Below are 25,245 nucleotides of genomic sequence, written 5' to 3'. Positions count from 1 at the left end.
GGCTTCATGACAACTGGATATAACACCAGAAGCACAAGCAACAAAAGGAAAAGATAGATAAATTGGACTTCAAATTTAAATATTCATGCATCAAAGGACACTGTCAGCAGAGTGAAAAGGCAACCCATTGAATGAGAGAAAATATTTGTAAATCATATCTGATAGAGGATTAATATCCAGAATATATAATGATCCCTTAAAACTGAACAAAATGAAATCCTGATTTAAAAATGGGCAAAGGGGGACACCTGGGTGGTTTAGTTGGCTAAGCATGTGACTCTTGATATCAGCTCAGATCATGATTTCACAGTTCCTGAGTTTGAGCCCCATATCAGGCTCTGCACTGATAGCATGGAGCCTGCTTAGATTCTCTCTTTCCCTTTCTCTGCCTCTCTCCTAACCATGCACACATGGTTAGCCCTCTCTCTCTCTCAAAATAAATAAGTAAGCTTAAAAAAATGGGCAAAGGATTCAAATAGACATTTCTCTAAAGAAGATATATGACCAATAAGCACATGAAAAAAAGCTCAATAGCATTAATCACTGGGAAAATGCAAATGGAAACTACAATGTCATTCATACCACTTCATACCCATTAGGAAGGCTATTATCTAAATGTTAAAAAAAAAAAAACAAACAAGTGGTGAGGATGTAGAGAAACTGGAACCCTTGTGCATTGCTGGTGCTAATGTAAAATGGCACAGCTGCTGTGGAAAACAGTATGGTGGTTCCTCAAAAAATTAATCACAGAATTATCATATGACTCAACAATTTCACTCTGCATATATCCAAGAGAACTGAAAACAGGGACTTGAACAAATATTTGTATACCCATGTTTGTAGCAGCATTATTCACAATAGCCAAAAAGTTAAAACAACCCAAATGTGCATTGACTAATGAATGGCCAAACAAAATATAGTACATACATACCATGGAATATTATGTAGCCTGAAGAAGGAAGGAAATTCTGACACCTACTACAGCAGGGATGTAGGACACTGTGCTAATAAAAGAGCCAAACACAAAAGAACCTGAATATAATTTTTGAAATCCTAAATCCTGCTGCTGTGCTATTGCAATATTTATTACAATCATGGGTTGTTTTTTTTTTTTCTTCTGCAGTCAAATTCTCCTCCTGGCAAGCCGCAGGCTTTTCTCTTTTATAGGACTTAAATAATGTTTAGGAGGTGAGGTCAGATAATTACCTGTTTCAAAATTGGAGTTATGTTGAATGAGACACAAGATCCCATATGCTTACTAGAAATATATGTGAACTGAAAAAACAAAGAGGAGCCCAAGAAGCTGTGTGTGAGGGTTCCTGTCCCTGAGAAATGAAAAGGAGTAGTGGCCGCATACCAGCCCTGGCAGCTGGCTGTGAATGACCAGTGCTTTTGGAAGGAAGTTGCATGAATAGAACCTCCAGCAGTCAGTTCTTCTCACTGCTAGAGCCACAAGAAAAGGGAGTCTTCTCTGGATCCTTCTTATGGGCGTCAGTAAGGGCCCATCACCGACAGCAGCAACACAAAACATGTTGATCATTCAGGAAGAATGACTCTATGGATGACAAGTGGCACAATAGCCCAAAACATGAATATTCATAGGGATCTGCTGACAAAGAAAAAGGAAAGTCTCAGCACCTAACAAGGTGGGACCAGAAAGAACCAGCCAACGATCTCCACTAAAATATTCCCTGCCATATGTGACGGGTCAGATCCTGCTCTAAAGAAAAAGAAAAACTGGAGACAGGGTTCTAGGTAGTCTCAAAATATATGTACCATAGGCTCATTGGAGAATTTAATGGAAGACCCAGGGGACTCAAATGCCTTTTTTAGACAACTGCAATTCTTCCACCTGCTGGATACTTCTTGGGCTAACAAATAAGAACAAATAAGCCCAATTTCTATGTAGGGGCGCCTGGGTGGCTCAGTCAGTTAAGTGTCCAACTTCGACTCAGGTCATGATCTCGCGGTTTGTAGGTTCGAGCCCCGCATTGGGCTCTGTGCTGACTGCCAGCTCAGAGCCTGGAGCCTGTTTCAGATTCTGTGTCTCCCTCTCTCTCTGACCCTCCCCTGCTCACGCTGTGTCTCTCTCTCTCTCTCTCAGAAATTAAAAAAAAAAAAAAAAAGAACAAATAAGCCCACTTTGTGGGCTAACAAATACTCGGGACTAAGTGTTTTGGTGGTGGTAGTGATTTAGTTGTTGACATCACTTTCTGAGGATCAGTTTTACCATCTATTTTCCTAAAAATGAGCCGGGGTTCAGTGAGGGCAAGGGAGTTTTGAAGGGCACGGGAAAGAAGGCAGGCCAAGGGAGGTCAGGATATGAGAGCGAGGATACAAAGATGTTCAGAGGGACATTTGGGAATAGGACCAGGAAAGAAGTCAGGAAGAAAAGGCAAGATGAGCTATGGAAGGCGGGGAGGGGGGGAAGTGTACCCGCAAGATTTTTGTTCAAATGGACCTGACTTATGACCCTCACACAGCAAGAATATTATTCAAACCTTGACTTGTGTCTATTACGTTAGAATTTCCATAATGTCTAAAGTTGTATCAAATCTATAGAAAATGGATTTCTGTGTCTTTTAGCTAGACAAATATTTCAGCCCATAAATGTATTTTTTCCACTTATATAATACAAAAAAACCACAAAAAACAAAAACAAAAATCTTGTTTGACCTCATTTTTTTCCCCCTCATAAAATAAATGTGATTTTCCAAAGGTCCAGGCATCCACGATGGTCTAGAAACTGTCGCAAACCTGGATGAAAGCATAAATTGGCTTTGGATGAAAAGGATACATCTATACCAAATAGCTTAAACAATCCTGAGAAAGAGGTACAAAGTTGGAGGATTTAAACTTCCTGATTTAAAAACATAGTACAATGCTACAGTAATCAAAACAGTGTGATATTGGCATAAGGATAGACAACAGACTAAATATTTATGGCCAAATGATTTTCAACAAAGGTGTCAAGACCATTCAGTGGGGGAAAGAATAGCCTCTGCAGACTGGGTATCCACATGCAAAAGAATGAATGTAGATTTCTATCTCACACCATATACAAAAATTAACTCCAGGGATGCCTGGGTGGCTCAGTCAGTTAAGCGTCTGACTTTGGCTCAGGTCATGATCTCGCAGTTTGTGAGTTCAGTCCCCATGTTGGGCTCTATGCTGACAGCTCAGAGCCTGGAGCCTGTGTGTCTCTCTCTCTCGCTGCCCTTCCCCCACTTGCTCTTTCTCTCAAAAATAAACATTAAAAATTTGTTTTTAAATCCTTAAAAAAGTTAACTCCAAATGGATCTATGACCTAAATGTAAGAGCTAAAACCATAAAACCCTCACAAGAAAAGAAAGGGGTAAATCTCTGTGACCTGAGATTTGACAACAGATTCTTAAATATGACACCAAAAGCACCGGCACCAGCAACAAATTAGGTAATTTGGACTTCACCAAAATAAAAAACTTCTGTGCGTCAAAGGACATTATCAAGATAATGAAAAGAAAACCTAGAGAATGGGAGGAAATATTGTGTGATAAGGGGCTAGTATTTAGAATATATGAAGAACTCTTACGATTCAAAATTAGAAAGACAAACAACCCAATTTTAAAATGGGCAAAGGACTTAGACATTTCTCCAAGAAAGATGTACAAAAAACCAAGAAACACACAAAATGATGTTCAACATCATTAGATACACATCAAAAACCATAACAAAGCACCACTTCCTATCCACGAGGATAACTATAACAAAACAACAACAAACAGAAAATAACAAGTGTCAGCAAGGATATAGAGAAATTGGAACTTTGTACTTGTACTTTGTGGTAGGAATGCAAAATAGCTCAGTCCTTGTGGAAAACGGTCCCATTCCTCAAAAACATTAAATATAGAAATTTTACTCCTAGGTATAGACCCAAAAGAATTGAAAACAGGCACTGAAACAGGTACATGAAACATGTACCCACTTATAGCAGCACTATTCATGATAGCCAGAAAGTGGAAACAGCCCAAATGCCCATCAACAGATGAACAGAGAAACACGTTTTAGTGCATACCCACTATGAAATATCACTCAGCCATAAAAAGAAATGGAGGCTGATACATGTTACAACATGGATGGATGACCACAACCCACTATGCTAAGTGAACGAAGCCAGATACAAATGGTCACATATTATATGATTCTATTTTTTGTAAATATCAAGAATAGATAAATTCACAGAAACAGAATGCAGATTGGTGGTTTCCAGGAACTGGGGATAGAGCATGGGGGAGAGGAGACCAGGTGGTGCACTTGGTGGACAAAAGGTTTTACTTTAGAGTGATGGAAATTTAGAGTGGTTGTACAATATCATGAATGTACTAAATGCCACTGAATTTTTCACTTTAAAATAGTTAATTTTATATAGTGGAAATTTTACCTCTCTCTCTCTCTCTCTCTCTCTCTATATATATATATTTTAAATGTTTTATTTATTTCTAGGAGAGAGAGAGAGACAGCATGAGCAGGGGAGGGTCAGAGAGAGAGGGAGTAACAGACTCTGAAACAGGCTCCAGGCTCTGAGCTGGCAGTCAGCACAGAGCCCGACGCGGGGCTCGAACCCACGAACCGTGAGATCATGACCTGAGCGAAAGTCGGATGCTTAACCGACTAAGCCACCCGGGCGCCCCATTACCTCAATATATATTTTTAAAAAGGGAAATATCTATTACAAATCATATATTGCATATTTTATCCTGAAACGTCAGAGCCAGTGTCTGACTAAAACCTACTGACCTCAAGTATCAAAAACTCTTTTATTTCATAAACTTGATTGTCTTTTCTCCCTATGCTACTTTCAGTTCTTCCTAGGTCTCTGTGAAAGATTAAAATTGCTATGGACATAATCCAGGGAAACTGGGAGGGGAAAGAACTCTTGGTAGGGGGATTATTGACTGCTGGCCACATTATCAGTAAAATCTCTGTGATTCTATAAGTCTAATGACAAACTGAACCCCTGAATGAAGCTTTATAAGTACAACTTCATAAATAGGACATCTTTTATAGATGTAAAATTTTATATGTATAATGGTGTTCTATACTTCCTAAGACATTCTGTCAGGATGTCTATAAATTACTTTAAAATGCTGTGACCTAAGGTGTGATGTATTAGGTTGAACTGTGAAAAACTGCAGATGTTCACATTTTTGCCCTACAAATTTGACCATTTCATATGGTTAGACCTAATAACTATATGCATTAGCTTTGATCTACAACACGTGGAATGATTTAATCAGAAAGTCCACACTTAGTGAGTTTAGTTTTAGTTTTATCTATTAGATGAGCTTTTTCAGAGAAAGCTTTCACATGACCCTTTTGAAAAGGGGGGGAAACCCCAATTTTCTCTAGATACACAAATCACCAATCTGTCAAGGTAATAAACTTAGTGACTCCTATTTTCTTTGAAATGTTCTTATGCTTTTAATTTCCAATAAAACTAATTGACTAAGCTATCAAATGGTCCATGTGATAAATTATGTTACTCTCAGAAGGGCACCCAAGTGTTAATAGTGGCTGTGGCACAGATTCATATGAGCCCCTTACAATCTTTCTTTTCTTCTTCCTTGGTAAAAGGTATTCTGATGTTTAACTTGGCACATTGGTGTCCAAATTACTAATTCAACCCCAATAGAACTATATTGTTAGAGTTCTCTTCAGATTTCCCATTTCATCTACAGCTAATTTCAATAGTGTCTTTCTAGGAATTTTTCAATTTCATCTAGGTTACCTAATTTGTTGGATACAATTGTCCATAGAATCTCCAATACTTTTATGTCAGGTCTGTAGTAATGCCCTCTCTTTTATTCCTGATTTTAGTAATCTGAGTCTTCTCTTCTTTTCTTAGTCTAAAGAATTGTTGATTTTGTTTGTCTTTTCAAAAACCAACTTTTTTTTTTTTGGAGATTTTACGTGTTATTTTTCTATTCTGTATTACACTTATTTCTGCTTTGAGTCTTATTATTTCCCTCCTTCTACATGCTTTGGGTATAATTTGCACTTCTTTTTCTAGTTTCATAAGATAGAAGGATACAAAATAGATTTGATATCTTTCCTTTTTAAAAATGTAGACACTTAGAGCTGTAAGTTTCTCTATGAGCACTGCTTTATCTGAATCATATAAGTTTTAGGATATTGTCCTTTCATTTTCATTCATCTCAAAGTATTTTCTAATTTCACTAGCAACTTCTTCTTTGACCCTTTATTTATGTTGTTTAATTTCCACATATTTGTGAATTCCACAAAAGTTCTTCTGTTGAATTTAATTTCATTACATTGTAGTTGGAGAAGACACATTGTATGACGTCAATCCTTTAAAATTTTTGAGACATGTTTTATGGCTTACCATATGTTCTATCCTGGGGAATGGTCCATGTGCACTTGAGAAGAATTTGTATACTGTTGTTGTTGGATGGGGTGTTCTATAGTTGTCTATTAGGCCTAGTTGGTTTATAGTGTTAACTCTTTTACTTTTATTTTTGACCTTAAGTCTTCTATTTTCTTGTTGATCTTCTGTCTAGTTGTTTTATGCATTATTGAAAGTCTCCAACTATTATTGTTGACTATTATTGTCTATCTTTCCCCTTCAATTCTGTCAAGTTTTTGTTCATTTACTTTTTGGCTATGTTGTAAGGTGACTATATCACTAGGTCTCCTTGAGGGATTGATCATTAGAAAGTGCCTTTCCTCATTTCCGGTAACAATTTTTATCTTAAAGTCCATTTTGTCTGATATGAGTATAGCCTTTGCAGCTTTCTTTTGGTTACTCATAGCATGGTATATCTTTTCCCACTCTTTTGCTTTCAACCCATTTGAGTCTTTGAATCTAAAGTGCCTCTTTCAGATACAACATAGTTGGATCCTTTTTTTAAAAAATCCATTCTGCCAATATCTGCCTTTGATTGGAGTATTTAAACCATTTATGTTTAATGAAATTACTAGTAAGATAGAATTTATATCTGCCATTTTGCTGTTTGTTTCCTATTTGTCATGTATTTTTTGTTTATTCCTCCATTATTGCCTGATCTTGCATTAAATTATTTTTTATTGGACCATTTTTATTCCCTTGTAGCTTTGTTTTAGTGTATATATATATTTTTAGTCATTTTATTAGTGGTTGCCTTGGAGACTAAAAGTAACATCTAAACTTCAAATAATCTAGTTTGTACTAGTGCAACTTAATGTCAGTAGTATAAAGAAACTTTCCTTTTGCATAAGTCCATTCCCTCCCTCCTGTCCTGTGCTATTATTGACATAGAAAGTACCTTGTTTTACATTACATGCCCAATGACCCATATTTATAAGTATTGCTTTATGCAGTTGTCTTTTAAATTAGATGGCAGGAGAAAAGGGCTTCAAACAAAAGTTACATTTGTACAGTCTTTTACATATACCTATGTGTTACCTTTATCAGTGATCTTAGTTTCTTCAAGTGGGAAGAGGGAGATGTAAGTAGGGTAAAATAAAATGCCCCAAAGTTCATTTTTCTTACCTTGATTTAGCAACTTTTCTTGGATAAATGCTTCTTGGATTAGTGCAAGTCTTTGATTTATATCCAGCATTCTGAAAAATATGTTGACAATTTTTGCCTGTGTTCTCATTACTTTCATGTAGAAATGGATTTTTAGAGATATTTATTTTGCCAATCTCATTGATGTCATTGTAGTGCCTAGCTAAACGTTCTGTATTCCATGTCTTTCCTGGTAACTGTTGTGACTGTGACTAAGTTTTGGCCAAAGAGTTATAAAAAGTAATGTGTGCTTCTGAGGAAACCAACTTAAAAGACAGCTGTCATGTGCCCTTTGCTCCCTTCTTATACCCTTTCTCCCATCTGCTACCTGGAATATGAAATAAGGCTAGAACCCTGGTAGCTATCTTGGACCTTGAGAATGAGGGCCACACCCTAAGAATGGTGAAGTAGAAAGCTATAAATAGCTGTGTCATGATGATTTTAGAGCCACCAGATACAGGCCACCAGCCTGTTTCTGGATATATTAGATAAATATATAACTTAGATAACTTTGTTTCAGTTGCTATTATTTTTAATATTCTTCCCCCTGATAACTGCAGCTGAAATTAATTCTGACTCCTATAGTACTTACCATTGGATGTAGGAATATTAGCTGCTTTTACTTTTTTAGAATATTCTTTGTATTATCTGGCTTTTCCTTATTAGCATTTATTATTTTATGTGAGAAAAAAGCTATTTAGATGTGAATAAATATACAGTGATATTAATGTATATGCTAAAACATATGTATATGAATTTAATACATAAATATCAGTATAAAAATATACATGTCACATCTGTCACAATCTATGTATATATATACATGGACATACACACATTTCCAACTTTTTATGTTTCAGAGTGTTGAAAATCGTCTTCTTTTATGTGGTTATATATCAGATTGATGCATTTCCAAAACGACTGGAATGCAATCACAACTAGTCAATCAAGTAAATCAACAATTCAATCCCAAGACTGTTTCAGTTGCTATGGTGGGGAGAGGTGAGGAAGAGTTAGAGCTGAGGGAGGAGATTACAGTGTGTGGGAGGGTGGATAGAGACTTGGGGAAGTCTTCCTAGTAAAATAAGGAAAACTGACACACATCAGCAAAGCAAGATCTGAAACACCCCCCCCCTCCTGTTTTTTGGAGGGGGAGAACTTTAGGATCTAAAGACTAATGTTATTTCAGTGTTCATATAATCTTTACCTAGTGTTTTCCCCTGTCTTCTCGGACCACTACGTAATTAAAGCCAGGTAAGTCAGTTCTCCACCCAGAACCTTACAGAGGAGGCAGCCTGGAGTTACCCTGAAACAGAAATAGATATATGATTTAAGCTAGTGACTGCCACACTTACCTGCTGGGTAAAATATAAGAGAAAATGGTTTAGATAGGATTAGAAACAAAAGATCAGAATAAGCACTTCTTTAATTTCTTTTGAAAATAAGAATTTAAACCTCTCTCTGGAACTTTCTATCTAGTAATAGATTGACTGAGTCTTTAACGTTCTCTTGCCTAGTATTAATTTTAATCATCCAAATATACATAAATTTTAAAAATATTAAAAAGTTCAAAATTACCCTCCTTGCCCTCCAATCCTACTCTCTAGAGCCAACTGCGGTCAATACTTTTGTTTATTCTTCTATTGGTTGCCTATTTCTAAACAATATGTTTATTACATTAATATTTGATTTATCATATTTAAAATTTTTAATATGTATTCATTTTGAGAGAGAGAAAGAGAGCATGCATGAGCCAGGGAGGGGCAGAGAAAGAGGGAGACACAGAATCCAAAGCAGGTTGCAGGCTCTGAGATGTCAGTACAGAGCCCACATGGGGCTCGAACTCACAAACCGTGGGATCATGACCTGAGCCAAAGTCGGCCACTTAGCTGACTGAGGCACCCAGGCACCTCATGATTTATTTTATTTAGATACTGTTTATCACTTTCTGAATAAGGCAGTTTCAAGTTAGAAAAATAAAACCTTTATCAGATTATTTAGTATAGAAAATGTGATGTGGCTATAAAGGGGTTGGAATTTTCATCCTCAACTGAGGGGGGTGATTTTGCCCCCACCCCTGGGAACATTTGGCGATGTTCTGACAATGTCTGGAGACATGCTGTTGTCACAAGTAGGTAGAAGCGACTGGTATCTAATGGATAGAGTCTATGGATGCTGCTAATCATGGATGTAGCAGGACAGCCCCCCCCCAACAAAGAATCATCCAGCCCAAAATGTCAATAGTGTTAAGGTTGAGAAGAAACCTTAGATTAGAAGACCTGGAAAGAACCAGGGGGAGGGGGACAAAACTAAGATTAGCAACCGCAGGAAGCCACTATCACTTCCAGAGCCAGTGGGTTAGGGGAAGAAGGCAGTGCTAACTAAAGCCATCCCAGAAAGCAACAAAACAGGTAGGATGGCCTTGCAGTATTGGGGAATGTTCAGAGGAAACTAAGGACATAGAGGAGAAGCAGCTACAACCCAGAGATGTTGCCCAAAGCAGAGAGAATGGGAAAGAGAAATATCCTGGCTTCTCCTTGGGAACCCTCCAATCTTTTGGCACGTCATTGGTTGAACTTAGCGGGAAGCCAGTCATTAAGGTCTGGGAAGCATAGCTCACAGGAATATTCTTTGCAGTAGGAGCCCAAGAAGGTATGAATTAGAGAGCAAATAGGCATATTCCCAGCACACGTTTCCATCATGAAAGATGGCGATCAAGCTCTGATGGCCACTTCCCTCACTACCCTCCTCCTCCTCCTCTCTCTCTCTCTCACTCTCTCTCTCTCTATATATATATATACACACACATATATATACATAATTTATATACTCTATCACTTCCCTCAATGCCCTCCTCCTCTAAATATATATATAGAGAGAGAGGAAGAAAGAGAGAGAAAGCACACGAGGGAGAGGGAGAGAGGGAGGGAAGGACAGTTTGTTGTCACAAACTGGGTGGAGATACATCTGTATCTCTAACAATTTTTATTTAAGTTTATATTATATTTAGATCATTAAAATGTAGAAATATTGTTTACTGATTATTGTTAATTACAATGCAGTGAATAATGTTTATTCATATTATAAATCTTATTAATCAGTTATGTCTTCATTTTGTTTGGTACATTTCTTCAAATGCATTAGAAAGTCCATCCATTTCTCTTTTTCTTTTCAGTGATCTCCTTCTTGTGATCCTCTTTCCCTTAGATGTATCCTTTGAATATATCCGTCAGCTTCCATATCTTGTCCTTTTAAAGAAACTTTACCTATTCTTACTCTCTTGGTATCTGTTAATGACATGACTGTCCCTAATAAGACAGCCACACAATAAATCATCAAATGCTTTCATCTGACCTGTCCCAGAATTAGCGGTAGTCCTGGGGTGTTTGTGCCAGTCTACAGATGGGAAACCCTGGACTTAGTAAATCAAATCCAAGTGTCTTGCCCGTATTACTGTGGTAGCAGTAGACACCGTTGGTGCCCTGCCCTGATCCCCTGTATTGTGCTGGTGCCCCAACGTCAGCTACTGTAAGTGTTGCTGCTAATGGCTCAAACATATGCCCTTCCCTGGAGAAGAGAACTGTTCTCAGCCAATGGGAGACTCCCAAGAGGCTATATCTTCCCTCCTGGCATAATGCAGCCAGTGACTAACTGACATGGGGATACAAAAGCCGAACCCCCTTGCCTCAAAGAGGACAACTCTGGTATCATTCACACTCCAAAACTCCCCACGGGGGATCAGGCTTAAGTTAGACTTCAACTGAAACCTCATCTTTGTTTAGCCACTTCCCCTGCTCTGTTTGCTTCCCTTACCTTCTTCCAAGTTTCTCCTGAAAGCACAACTTCAATGGGTGTCTTAAAAAAGAACCCTGCCTCAGTCTCTTCTTCTGAAAACCCAATCCAAGACAATGGTGAGCATCAGACATTTTTGGGCTTCCTAGCATGCATTCTCCCTTCCTGATAGCACCAGAGTTTCCTTCTCCCCACCCCCCACTCCCACTGTGTGCAGTCTTGATGGGAATGAGCCTAGGGACACGGTCTGCCATCATGGAAACTGCAGTGGAAGTTCCTTCCATTAGACCCTCCCTCTCATTGCTTTGATACAGCAGGCCAGGCATGAGATCTAAATTCAGCCAGTTTGACACTCTCTCCTGGGATTATGAATCTTGAGTAATACAAAGATAGAACGTCTCTTTGCGGTTCATTTATTCCATTACAGACTTCTGCTAGCCTATTTCTCCTTCTCAAACTTTCTGTGCCTTTTAGCTTCCAAAATCTTCATTCCTGCCCATTTTCAGGCTACTTGGTTAGCCTTTTGTGAGTACTCCAAATCATTCCAGTAATTTCCCTTTTGTATAAAGACTGTCATCCAGGTTCTCTTGCTTATCACCAAAAGAATCATAAATAATGTGATTATCTAATGTCTTTCGCTGAAGTGCAAGGTGAAAAAGATCTGGGAAAGGACAACTAATTCAGAAGAGGGTAGACACAGGGATTTTGAGCGTGGTGAGTAACAGCCTACCTGGACAACTCTCCTGGCTTCAGTGAAGAGGTTGGAACAAACAAAGCATTTCTCAACTAGGTAAATTATACTTTGATCCCTTGTGAGATGCTGACTTACTCTCTTTGAGAAAGTTAGTGTCTGGCTTTCAGCATCCAAATATACATACACTTCAATCTGAAACCTCCCCTCCGTTGACATTTTTCATTTTCTCATATGTTGATGCATTTTTTTAAACATTTCTTTTTTGAGAGAGAGAGAGAGAGAGAGAGCACACACAAGCCAGTGGGGGAGGGGCAGAGAGAGGAGGGAGCAGAGGATCTGAAGTGGGCTTCGTGCTGGCAGCAGTGAGCCTAATGCAGGGCCTGAACTCACAAACAGTCAGATCATGAGCTGAGCTGAAGTTGAAAGCTCAACTGACTGAGCCACCCAGGCGCCCCTCCATTTCTTCTTTCTTTTTTAAATGTTTTTATTTACTTTTGAGAGAGAGAGAAAGAGAGAGAGAGCAGATGAGGGGCAGAGAGAGGAAGATACAGAATCCAAAGCAGGCTCCAGGCTCTGAGCTGATAACACAAAGCCCGACACGGGGCTCCAACTCACCAACTGTGAGCTCATGACCCGAGCCGAAGTCAAACACTTAACTGACTGAGCCACCCAGGCGCCCTGTCCTCTTTTTCTTTTCTTCTTTGTTCACACAATGATCCTCAAAATAGAACAATTCAATGGCATGAAGACAGCTGTACTCCTCAATAAAAATATCTTTTGGAGGAAAAGAGTTTTTCTTATGAGTGGAATTTTCCCCCTAAATTGTTCAGTTTTTGGATTATAGGGAAGGAAATGAGCTCAACAGAAAAACCAAAATAGACACACATGATTCCAGAAGAATATAAAGATAACCCTCTGGTCTGAGTTACCAGGCAACTGTCTCTCGGAGGATGCTGTCATTTTGATTTCATAGAATAATTGGTACTTGAATTTCTAATTCAAGAATCTTGGGGTAATAAATTTATCTTTCATGATTTAAAAAAGTATAAGCAGAAACCTCTCTCTTTCTTGGCACACATGTGTCACTATTTGGCTTCTTTCTTTCTTTCTTTCTTTCTTTCTTTCTTTCTTTCTTCTTTTACAGTTTCTTTGTTGTGTGTCTTCAAAGCAAACAGATTTTTATCTGTTTGGGATGTTTTTGTTGGGTCCTGGTGAGGGCAGGGATTAATGGAAGACCACTCAAGATACTGATTTCTAGCTGCTTCAGATTCTGATCTTATGGTCAGTAACATGTTTTATCCACAGGAAGCAAAAGAAAAAAATTGCACATAAATATCACCTAAAAGAATAGTCATGGGAAACTCAGCTTTATGCCTAGAAACAGGGTAAATAAACAATTACTGGATAAAGAGCTAGACAAAGAAGCAGGCAAATGGAGGAGTGTTTTCATTAATAGTTGGGGAGGGGGGGTGGAAATCAGTCCAGTAACACAGCTGTCTGTTCAGGTACTTGTATATAAAATCTCAGAATGAGTTTTAGAAAAAAATGCATACTGATTTTCCATTTTCCTTTTGTCTGTACTGTAATATGTTACTTTTTACTCATTTTTATCATTACTAAAATCCTAATTTCTGATAGACATGAGTCTACTGCAGTGGAAGAGTCCATAGTCCCAGACTTCAAGGTGTTTACCTTCTAGAGATGGAGAGAAACAGGTCAACAACTCTTGACCTCAATGATAGAGGAGTGAAAATAGTAGGACGTGCTGTTTGTGCTATTACAGCGGCCTGCTACCTAAGGCCTTTCAAAGTTATGAAATATATTATTTGTAGTGTAAGCCTGTTGTATTTTCTCAGGGTTCTTGGCTACAGACAGTAGAAACTAACTTCACATTTTAGGAACGTAGGGGAAGGTTATCAGGGGAATCAAGTCGGTGTGGCCAGGCATGGGAAAAGTGTGGCCTCAGGGACTCCAGGGCGCTGGGCAGCAGGGATTCAGGAAGAGATCACATCCAGGAGAGTGTACTCAGTCGGTCGCTGAGGCTTACTGCAAGGAATGACCGCCAAACCATCTCCACCTCCAGGTGGCACTCACTCCAAATTCTAAACTCCAGAAGAGAGTGCCTGGGTGATCCAGAATGTTCAGGCCCTCTGCCTGTGTTGGGGCTGACCAGCGGGGCCTGCCTGGGCCCTTTGGGAAGCTGCCACTATTTTCATGAAGACCACACATGTGGGGGATTCTCTCAAAGAGTGGTCAGTGAATAGGAAAGTAAGATTCAATTCCAGAAACAAAGAAAGAAAGCCAAGTGTCCACTGCATGTATTATTTACCTCTGAATCTCAAAATCTAGAAATAGTCTTAGATGCAATGAAGACAATTCTTAGTTATTAGGAGAGAAAGTATCTAGGGAAGAGTGGAGGTAAAATGATCTACCTCAAACCTTTTATTTTATAGTTAAGGAAAAGTATGCCTTAGGTGACTGTCACTTTCTATTGTCATCCAGCTAGTTCTCCTGGGTCTCACTCAGGTCTTCAGATTGGGCTGGAACTACACCACTGGCTTTTCTGGGCCTCCAGTGTGCAGACAGTACATCACAGTACATTTCAGCCTCTAAAATCATGGGAACCAATTCCTTATAATAAATTTCTAACTTCAGATATATATATGTGTATATACATATATATATATGTACACATATACACACATATCTCCTATTGATTCTGTGCCTCTGGAGGACCCTGACTAGTACAGCAGCCTTGCTTGACTTCCTTTCCTTCCCTGTCCTCCTTCATTCACTTACTAAATGTCTTTTCCTAGAAACATTTCTTTAAAAAAATCACTTCCACATCAATACACATCTCAGAGTCTACTCTAGGGCACCTAACTTTCTAGGATAATTCTCCAAATCTCCAGCTCTTCAAGGCTACTCTGGCCCCTCCCATAGGATGCCCCACATCTCCCCATGATCCAGTAACTACAGGGTTAATGCTTGATCCAGCAGGGGTCCTCCTGGACTCTGCTCCTGGGCTGTGACCAGCATCTGCTCTGCATAGTCATTGCCTGGGCCATGGCAGTTGTCAAATATTTTGAATACCAACCCTGAGCCTATTTCAGTGTAAAGGTTATATGACAGAAGAACTAACTAGAGGGTCTGCTCCATTCATAAAATCTCCCAGTTTTCAGGGAGGCTTAATATACAGGAGGTCCTCCTGGCCATGTTTGAGCCACATGAGCCTTCCAGTCTGGCCATGATTGACTGGACCAGGGATAGACACCTCACCCAAACTGGGCCAATCAGGTTCTCTCCCCAGAAACTTAAAACTTGAACTGAGGGACAGAGAGCTGGTATTTTTTGGGACTGAGTCACCGTAATGACATCATAGCCCTAAGGGGAAAGTACATGAACACCTGGCTTGCCCTGTCCAGGGCCTGAATGTTTAACTCTCCCAGTAGTAGCTTTCCAATAAATTACCATTTTTGCTTACATATGCTAGAATCGCTTTCTGGTTTCTGTAACCAGAAATCTCTTAGCTAATGTCCTATAATAACATCTGGAATGAGCACTACTTGCCTGTCTTCTTTGCAGCCTTTGGCACTTAGCACGCTGCCAGAACAGGCTAGGCAGTATCCTAATAAACATTTGCTGCCTCAGTAAACAGCTCTTTGTTTATGTATTTATTTTATTATTATTTCTGTAGGAAGGAGAAGAGCTCCTTATACATATGTAAATATCCAGGGTTGAAAATGGGAAAATTTCATCAACATGGCTTGAGTATGTGTGATCTATGGTGGAAAAACAAATATAAATGCCTCCTGCTTATCTTCACACTTTTTCTTCATCAAAGTTTCCTCCAACTAATTAGCCTATCTCATGGCTTATCTTTGTTTCCTAAATGTGACATAGTTAATATACTAATTAGAGTTAAAAAGCTTTAAGGTTAAAAATCTTTTTTTAAAGATTTAAAAAAAAATGTTTCTTTATTTTTGAGGGTAGGGGCAGAGAGAGGGGCAGAGGGAATCCCAAGCAGGCTCCGTGCTGTCAGCGCAAAGCCCAACATGAGGCTCGAACCCACAAACCACAAGATTATGCTGAGCTGAAGTTGGACGCTGGACCAACCAAGCCACTGAGGTGCCCCTAAGGTTAAAAATCTTAACTTGAATGTAGGAGGTCTCTGAAGTCATCATCAGGTTGGTGAACATGTACCCACTGCTGCTGAAATAAACCATTTTGGCATCATCTCTGACTTCCCCAAGTCACCATTCAACCCGACTCCATTTATTTTCTTTCTTTGTTAACTTTATACATGTCCCACTACTCACTTTTGATCTCTTAAGTTAGAAATTATAACAACTGCAGGTTAATAATTTTGCCTAAATGAAGAGAAAATGACTGTGTTCAAGACACCATCTTTTATGAACGAGAAAAGTTTAAAATGAACTAGTCCTATCCCCCTCTCTCTCTGCCCCTCCCCTGCTCACACTGTCTCTCTCTCTCTCCCAAAAATAAACAAACATTAAAATAAGTCCATAAATAAATAAATAATAAAATGAACGAGGCCTTTAAGGAAGGAGAAGTAAATTTGGGGATATAAGTTAACAGGTTAGTCATACATGGTGTTGCTACTACCCTTCCAGGGCATCTTGAGAGAGAAAACCAGAAATTTCATCTCCACAAATCAGGCTGATGTCGTCATCACTGCCAGAGAATCAGGCCAGCAAGAGGGTGTTCTCTGGCGCAAGACAACAGGTTTTGTTTGTAGTGGCTTCTGCTGAATCATCAGTAACAGTCAGACAACACACGGGTGTCAAGAGTAACAGTCAAAACAGGCAGAAACACACAGAGGGAAAAGCTGAGTTCTATCTCCTGCTTGTCAGCAGACCCAATCTGTAGTTATTTTGAAGTCATTCAAAAAGTTCAAGCAAACAGAATAAGCCTTTAAAGGATTTGCAAGTATTGCTACTTAATCAGGAAGTCTGGGCAAGCCAGAGTTAGGAATGGAGCACATGGACCCAAAGAAAATGCTTTCATGTGTATAAGGACAAGAAAATGGACTTGAACCCATAGGAATTATGAAATGTTTTTACTTTCTGCCATGTGAGAAAGGCCTGTGACAAAGGTGTCACATTAACTTAATAATAGAAAAGTTTATGAAAGACACCTTAACATCAGAGGGTGTGACAGCTAATAAGAAAGAGGCCTTCGCATTATGATTCCACAGCATTACCTCATTCTGCCCTAGGGTGATTCAAGCATACCCATCAAAGCAGAGACACCGTCTTAACATGGGGCACACACCCACTAACAGGCCTGTTTATTAACTCTGGGCACATGAAAGCAAAGCCAAGTCCTCACCCTGAATATGGAAGAGCTGAAGACAGCAGGCTCTTGCTCACATCTCTCAGTTCCATCCTTGCAAGAGTGAGACCTGGCACCATCACTGGACAGCCTAAACATGCCGGGCATTCTGCCAGGCCATCACACACGCTGCATCACAAAATCTCCAGGACCACTCAGGAAGGCAGGTATTGCCTCCACTGTCTGTTCTACAAATGAGGAAACTGAGTTTTAGGTGAACTGACTTGCCCACGACCACACAATAGTCCCCAAAGCCCAGGCTCTTTGCTACAAGGAAATGCCTGGAAAAACCAGGAATTGTTCTCTGCTCCTCCTGGACTGCAGGAAGATTTCCGGAGCCAGCCCCTCCCTTCCTCGCTACTTAGTAGCATTTCCTTGCTAAGTGTGGTCCCCAGATCAGCATATCAGCTTCAGTATCCTCTGGAAGCATCCTAGATCTTTCTTTCTTTCTTTCTTTTTTTAAAATGTTTTATTTATTTCTGAGAGAGAGAGAGAGAGAGAGAGAGAGAGAGACAGCGTGAGTGGGGAGGGTCAGGGGGAGAGGGAAACACAGAATCTGAAGCGGGCTCCAGGCTCTGACCTAGCCGTCAGCACAGAACCCAGTGTGGGGCTCTATCCCATGAACCGTGAGATCATGATCTGAGCCAAAGTCGGATGCTTAGCCGACTGAGCCACCCAGGCACCCCATCCTAGATCTGCAGAAACTCAGGTCTCACTCCAGACCTACTAAGCCAGGATCCACCCTCTATAAAGTTAGAGGAGAACCGATCACCATCCTCGCTGGCACTTTAATAACAGACTAATTATACGGTGGCTGAGAGCAGCTCTGAGAAACAGTGTCTGTGTCCTTCATCAGACCTTTGACTTTTAAAGTGTGTTCCTTCTACCGAAAAACAGGTGTCACTTCTACTGACCCCTTGCTGGAACAGAAACAAGTAGGTTAAAGAAGCAAGAGAAGCCTTTCAGCAGGTTTTGCTGAAGGGGCTGTGGGCAGCTGCATTCCCTGGCACCTGGGTAATACAAGGTAAGGCTAAATATTAACACCTAAGAGGATTATGGACATTGCAGGAGGAGAGTCTCACTGGGTTAAAGGTCATTCGCTCACAAATCTCCTCAGTTCAAGGGAACCCCAGGCAGTCCTCGCAGGGGGGCCCTCACAGTTAAAGCGACCTTTGTGGGGTCTGAGTTCTGCACAGTGGTAACTAGTTATGGACACCAGGCTTAAAGGGACTTCTGTTGCATAGGGGAGAGTGGATAACTATGCCCTTTGGAGAGAACAAGGGGTTACTCGGCAGAGGATATTAGTAAGAGAGACAGAGTAAATTTTAAATAGACTCAAGAGGCTGGTGAATAAAAGTAACTCAAAATGGAAGAAGAGAGAGAAGAAACTCTTCACTCTTCGAACCATACAATAATATCTGTTTTTTCACTGAGATCTTATTTATTTATTTATTTAGAGATTTAAGTAACATTGGCTCCAACTTCTGGATTCTTGGAAAACTAAAGCCCTCCCAAAGGTGCCAGGTTACCAGGAGCTCATTTTCTCATGGGTCCATCATGCACAGCCTTTTTCTTAAAAATAATGAGTGTGTTTTTATTTCCCTCCTAATTTTTAGTTTATTTTTTTATGTTTATGTTTATTATTTATTCTTGAGAGAGAGAGAGCACAAGCAAGGGAAGGGCAGAGAGAGAAGGAGACACAGAATCCAAAGCAGACTCCAGGCTCCGAGCTGTCAGCGCAGGGCCCAAAGCAGGGCTCGAATTCACAAACTGCGAGATCATGACCTGAGCCAAAGTCAGACGCTTAACCAACTGAGCCACCCAGGTGCCCCTCTCTCCTATTTTTAAAATGTGAACATTCTATAATTCAGTCATAGCCTTTACTTCCAGGTGTCTTCTTCACTGGGACTCAATTCCCTCTTAAACAACAAATTCTTGTTCCAGAAGGCAATTAGCTTTTCTTCATTCTTTCTGTCTAGATAACATCCGAGGACAAATCCTATAGGCACAATATATGTACCCAGTGGTGACAAACAATCTGTGTGACAGTCGTCACAAGAACTGCTGCCTTGGTGCCAAAAACGACCCCGTGACCGGTCTGCACATCTCTCCACTGCTCAAGTCCCTTCCATGAAGCGCCATGCAGTGACTGCATCAGGCACGACACTTACTGATCTTATTCAGTGCACACAGTGATACTGCTGATGTGGAATTATATGCTAATTCTTTTGTAGATGAGCAAAGATATGGTGGCTCCGAGAGGTTAAGAAATTAGGCCAAGGACCGGGGCGCCTGGGTGGCTTAGTCGGTTAAGCGTCCGACTTTCGCTTAGGTCATGATCTCACGGTTCGTGGGTTCGAGCCCTGCGTCGGGCTCTGTGCTGACTGCCAGCTCAGAGCCCGGAGCCTGTTTCAGTCTGTGACTCCCTCTCTCTCTGACCCTCCCCTGTTCACGCTGTCTCTCTCTCAGAAATAAATAAAAAAAATTAAAAAAAAAAAGAAAAGAAAAAAGAAATTAGGCCAAGGACCATAGCAATATTTTTCTAGATATGTCTCCTCAGGCGAGGGATACAAAACCAAAATAAACTGCCATTAACAAATGCCAACAGACACATGAAAAGCTGCTCGGTATCACTCAGCATCAAAGAAAGACAAATCAAAACCACATGAGATACCACCTTACACCTGTCAAAACAACTAGTATCAAAAAGACAAGAAATGACAAGCGTTGGTAAGGTGTGGAGGAAAGGGATCCTCAGGCACTGTGGTAGGAATATAATTTGGTGCAGTCACTGTGGAAGACAGTATGGAGGTTCCTCAAACAATTAAAAAAATAGAAATACCATATGATCCACTAATTCCACTACTGAGTATTGACCCAAAGAAAACAAAAGCACCAATTAAAAAAAGGTATATATACCCCTATGTTTACTGCGGCATTATTTACAATAGCCAAGATATGGAAGCCCCTCAAGTGTCCATCCATAGTTGAATGGATAAAGAAGATATGGTACACACACATACACAGGAATATTAAAAAGAATGAAATCTTGCCATTTGTGACAACATGGTTGGACCTAGGTGAAATAAGTCAGACAGAGAAAGACAAATACTGTATGATTTCACTTATAGGTAGAACCTGAAAAACAAAGCAAATGAACAAACAAAGCAGAAACAGACTCATAAACAGAGAAAACAAACTGGTGGTTGCCAGAGGGGAGATAGATGGGAAGATGGACAAAAAGGGGTGAGGGAGGTACAGGCTTCCAATTATAAAATGAACAAGGGGTGCGTGGGTGGCTCAGTTGGCTGAGTGTCTGACTTCGGCTCAAGTCATGATCTCACAGCTCGTGAGTTCGAGCCCCTGTGTTGGGCTCTGCTCACAGCTCAGAGCCTGGCGCCTATCTCAGATTCTCAGATTTCCCTCTCTCTCTGCACCTCCTCTGCTTGCACTATTTCTCTTTCTTTCAAAACAAATAAACATTAAAAGATTTTTTTAAAGATTAAGTCAAGAGAATGAAATATACAGAATAGGGAATATAGTCCCTGATATTGCAATAGTGTGGTATGGTAGCTACCCTTGTGTGCGCATAGAATAACATACAAGAGTTCTCAAATCACTATGCTGTACACCTGAAACTAATGTAATAATGTATTTTCACTATACTTCCATAAAAATAAATACATAGGTACATAATAAAATGTTATGTGGTTAATTTTGAGAATTGTACTTGCTCATACTAAGCTCCTTTGGAAGGTTTGTTTATAGATTCAACTGCCTGTAGCTCAAATATTGGTCTGTTTCCTGGATTCTAAAGATGGATGGNAGATCGTGACCTAAGCGAAAGTCGGACGCTTAACCGACTAAGCCACCCAGGCGCCCCTACCTAAAAGCCTTTCTAAAGGTAGCCTTAGAAATTGTTGAGTGGTGAATATCAAGAGCCCTTCAACCATAGAAATGTTTTCATACCTACTATTGTGTGTGAGTGTGTGTGTGGGTATTATTTGATATTTGTTACAATGCCTCCTTATTTCAAAATCCAAGAGAAGGGCTAATGCTAAAAAAACAGCAGAGTGGTAAAATAGAAAAAAATACATAATGATGATGTTGGTTTTATTTCTGTATGTATATTAATGTGATGAGTCCTAGGAGATGGGAGTAGGGGAAACTTGTCTTCTATGTCAACTTGATTTATTTTATAATTTAGAATATTAAAGAGTAATGCTCATTTGCCTTTATACTTAATGTTTACATTTAATAAATGTTTCCCTCTTCAAAATAAAAAGAAAGAAAGTAAGAAAGGAAGGAAGGAAGGAAGGAAGGAAGGAAGGAAAGAAGGAAGAAAGAAATCAGGCCAAGGAAATATAGTTAGCAAGCCAAAAAGCCAGGATTTGAATTCCATCTGACTCAATGTTAATCTGTTACATTGGTGGCCCCCAGAGACCTATGCCTCCTAGTGGAAGCATCTGTACCCAACGGAGGAATCTGGACTAAGCCTGTGACTTCCTTTAGCCTACACAGAATGCAGGTGGAGTTCTAGGCTCAAGTTCCTGGGAGCCTGGAGCTGCCACGCACGAAGGATGGCTATGCCCCAGGAGAGACCGTGTGGAGAAGGAAAAGCTCTGAGACCACATGGAGAAGCCAGACCCCAAGCGGCCAGAGTTAAGCTGAAGACCCAGGCATATGATCACAATTAAACCATTCCCATCAAAGCCCACCTGCCTTGCCAGGGATCCCAGCTGAGGCATCAGACATGATGGACATTATGCCCCAGGAGACATCATGTAGAGCACAGAAGACAGGGCTTTGCCCTGTCCAAATTCCTGACCAACAGAATCGTGCAAAATGATAAAAAATGGTTATTTTAAGTCACTAAGTTTTGATTAGTTTGTTATGTAGTAAGAGCTAACCAAGACTCACCTCTGTCCTGTGGTTGAGGAGACAGAGACAGAGATGAACTCATGAAGTCCTTCAACAAGATGGAAAAATGGGCGGGGAAAGAGCAGGTAAAATGCAATTGTCTGGGTTGGAGAGAAAAAAAGACAAAGGGTAGAATTATGCAGACCTCTAAGTAGGGGAAATAAGAAGTAACAAAATCTTTAGGTCACATACCTTTGCCAGGCAGCATTTCTGCCCAGAGCAATCCTCACAATAGTTAATGCAAGGAAAATAAAAAAGCAAGATTCAGAACTATCTATTTGCAACAAGAAGGTAATAGACCAAAATGTTCACAGCGGCTTTGTCTAGATCATGATACCATAAGAAAGCCTTCATAAGTTAGCTTTTTGCTCTCTTCCAGTTCTTCCATATTTTCTACAATGATTGTTTTTAATTTTTTCAAAAATTTAATGTCAGAAATAAAAGTACATGGATTTAAAAAATCTCCCAGGGGTGCTGGGTGGTCCAGTTAGTTGAGTATCCAACTTTGGCTCAGGTCACGATCTCACAGTTTGTGAGTTCAAGCCCCGCATCCAGCTCTGTGTTGACAGCTCAGTGCCTGGAACCTACTTTGGTTTCGGTGTCTCCCTCTCTTTCTGCCCCTTCCCTGCTGCCGCTCTGTCTCTCTGTCTCTCTCTGTCTGTCTGTGTCTCTCTCTCAAAACTAAAAAATAAACATTAAAAAAATTTTTTAATAAAAATAAAATAAAAATCTCCCCAACAGTGCCTCAGAAAAGCACTAACTATCCATCTCCATTTCCTCTCCACAAAGGCAACCCCTTTACCTATTTTTATTTTTTTAAAATAGTTTATTGTCAAGTTGGTTTCCATATAACACCCAGTGCTCATCCCCACAAGTGCCCTTGTGCTCCTCCATGCCCATCATCCCCCTTCCTCTCCCCCCAACCCCATCTGCCCTCAGTTTGTTCTCGGCATTCCAGAGTCTCTCATGGTTTGCCTCCCTCCCTCTCCCCCACTATTTTTCCCCTTCTTCTCACCCATGGTCCTACCTATTTCTATTTTTAGTACTTTGAGTGGTTAGGTCCACATCCTTAAATAAAGTGCCTATACTTCTGTTACTTGGTTTATTAACCTGAGGCATCTATTGGTCCCTGCTACAAAAGCCTTATTATTTCATTCAACAAATGTGCTAAACACCTACTATGTGCTGATACCAGTCAAGTACTGGTGATAGGGAAGAGAATAATAAAGAGAGGGTTCCTGTCCTTTTATGGCACATATTCTAGTAAAGGGAGATGGCTGATTAAAAGCAAAAAAATAATATCCAATAATAAAAAGTACTATGGAGAAAACCACATAAGGCAGTATGATTGAGCATATTTTCCAAAACTGGCCACAACATTTTCCATCTCACATGTTCATCTAGACTTACCAACTCGCTTATCAAGAGGTAGAATATGTTTTCCTTACCTTTAAATCTGGGTGGATTAGTGACGTGCTTGTAATCCATAGAACATAGTAAAAGCAATGCTGTGTAATTTTCTAGTCTAGGTCATAAAAGGTGATAAGGTTTTCCTGGTTTGCTGGAAAGCTCTTGAAGCTTTCAGTTGTCATAGAGAGTGCCCTGAAATGTGACATGCTGTGAGGAAGCTCAAACTGGCGCACAAAAAGGAACCAGGTGGAGAGGCTCTGAAACTCTAAGAGAGAGATGCCCAGATAGTCCCAAGTGTTATGATCCCTAGCCTATCCCCCTTCACCTCCATTTGACAGCTGAGTCTTGAATGGTGAGAGAACCAGCTTGCAAAGATCAGGAGGCTAAGTAGTCCAGGTAGAGGAAACAGCAAGTAAAAAAGACCTGAGCTAATGAAAGTCACAGGGGTCACCGGTTGGCTCAGTTGGTGGCACATGCAACTCCTGATCTCTGGGTCATGAGTTCAAGCCCCATGTTGGACATAGAGCTTATTTTTAAAAAATGAAAAAGAATGAGAGTTACTGGCCGGAATCAAAAAGACAAGAAATAACAAGTGTTGGTAAAGAGGAGAAAAAGGAATCCTCATGCAATACTGGAGAGAATGCAAAGCGGTGCAGCCACTGTGGAAAACAGAACGGCATTTCTTCAAAAAATTAAAAACAGAATTAACATATGATCCAGTAATCCCACTACTGGGTATTTACTCAAAGAAAATAAAAATACTAATTCAAAAAGATGTATGCTCCCCTCTGTTTATAGTGACATTATCTACAATAGCCGAATTATGGAAAGAGCCTCAGTGTCCATCCACTGATGAATGGATAAAGAAGATGTGCTGTGTGTGTGTGTGTGTGTGTGTGTGTTCCATTAATAGTAATGGAATAGTACTCAGCCATAAAAAAGAATGAAATCTTGCCATTTGCGATGACAGGAACAGAGACAGAGAGTATAATGCTAAGTGAAATAAATCAGTCAGAAAAAGACAAATACCATATGATTTCACTTACATGTGGAATTTAGGAAACAAAACAAACAAACAAATAAAAAAGAGACCAAAAAAACAACTCTTAACTACAGAGAAAAAAACTGGTGGTTGCCAGAGGGGGAGGAGGGGTGTAGGGGATGGGTTAAATAGGTGAAGGGGGTGGTGCCTGGGTGGCTCAGTCGGTTAAGCGTCTAACCAGCTCAGGTCATGATCTACCAGTTCATGAGTTCAAGCCCTGCATCAGGATCAGGCTCTCTGCTGTCAGCATGGAGCCTGCTTTGGATCCTCTGTCTCCCTCTCTGCCCCTCTCCTGCTCATTCTTTCTCTCTCTCTCAAAAATAAAATAAACATTAATAAGTAATAAATAGGTCAAGGGGATTAACAGTAAATTTACTGTGATGAGCAGAGTAATGTATAGAATTGTTGAATTATTATATTGTACACCTGAAACTAATATAACACTCTTACTTATACTTCCAAAAAAAAAAAAAAAAAGAACACAGA

General features: G+C 40.0%; 1 pseudogene; it reads right to left on the bottom strand.

The window, feature by feature from the left end:
- Positions 1-19,267: 19,267 nt before the first annotated feature.
- Positions 19,268-19,542, bottom strand: LOC144223009 (NADH dehydrogenase [ubiquinone] 1 beta subcomplex subunit 1 pseudogene; annotated as a pseudogene).
- Between the last annotated feature and the right edge of the window lie 5,703 nt (positions 19,543-25,245).

Source organism: Crocuta crocuta, unplaced genomic scaffold (assembly GCF_008692635.1).
Source record: "Crocuta crocuta isolate KB4526 unplaced genomic scaffold, BGI_CrCroc_1.0 scaffold655, whole genome shotgun sequence".
Lineage (NCBI taxonomy): Eukaryota > Metazoa > Chordata > Mammalia > Carnivora > Hyaenidae > Crocuta > Crocuta crocuta.
Note: the sequence above shows the minus strand (reverse complement) of the source record. Positions and strands in the feature narration are given on the sequence as shown.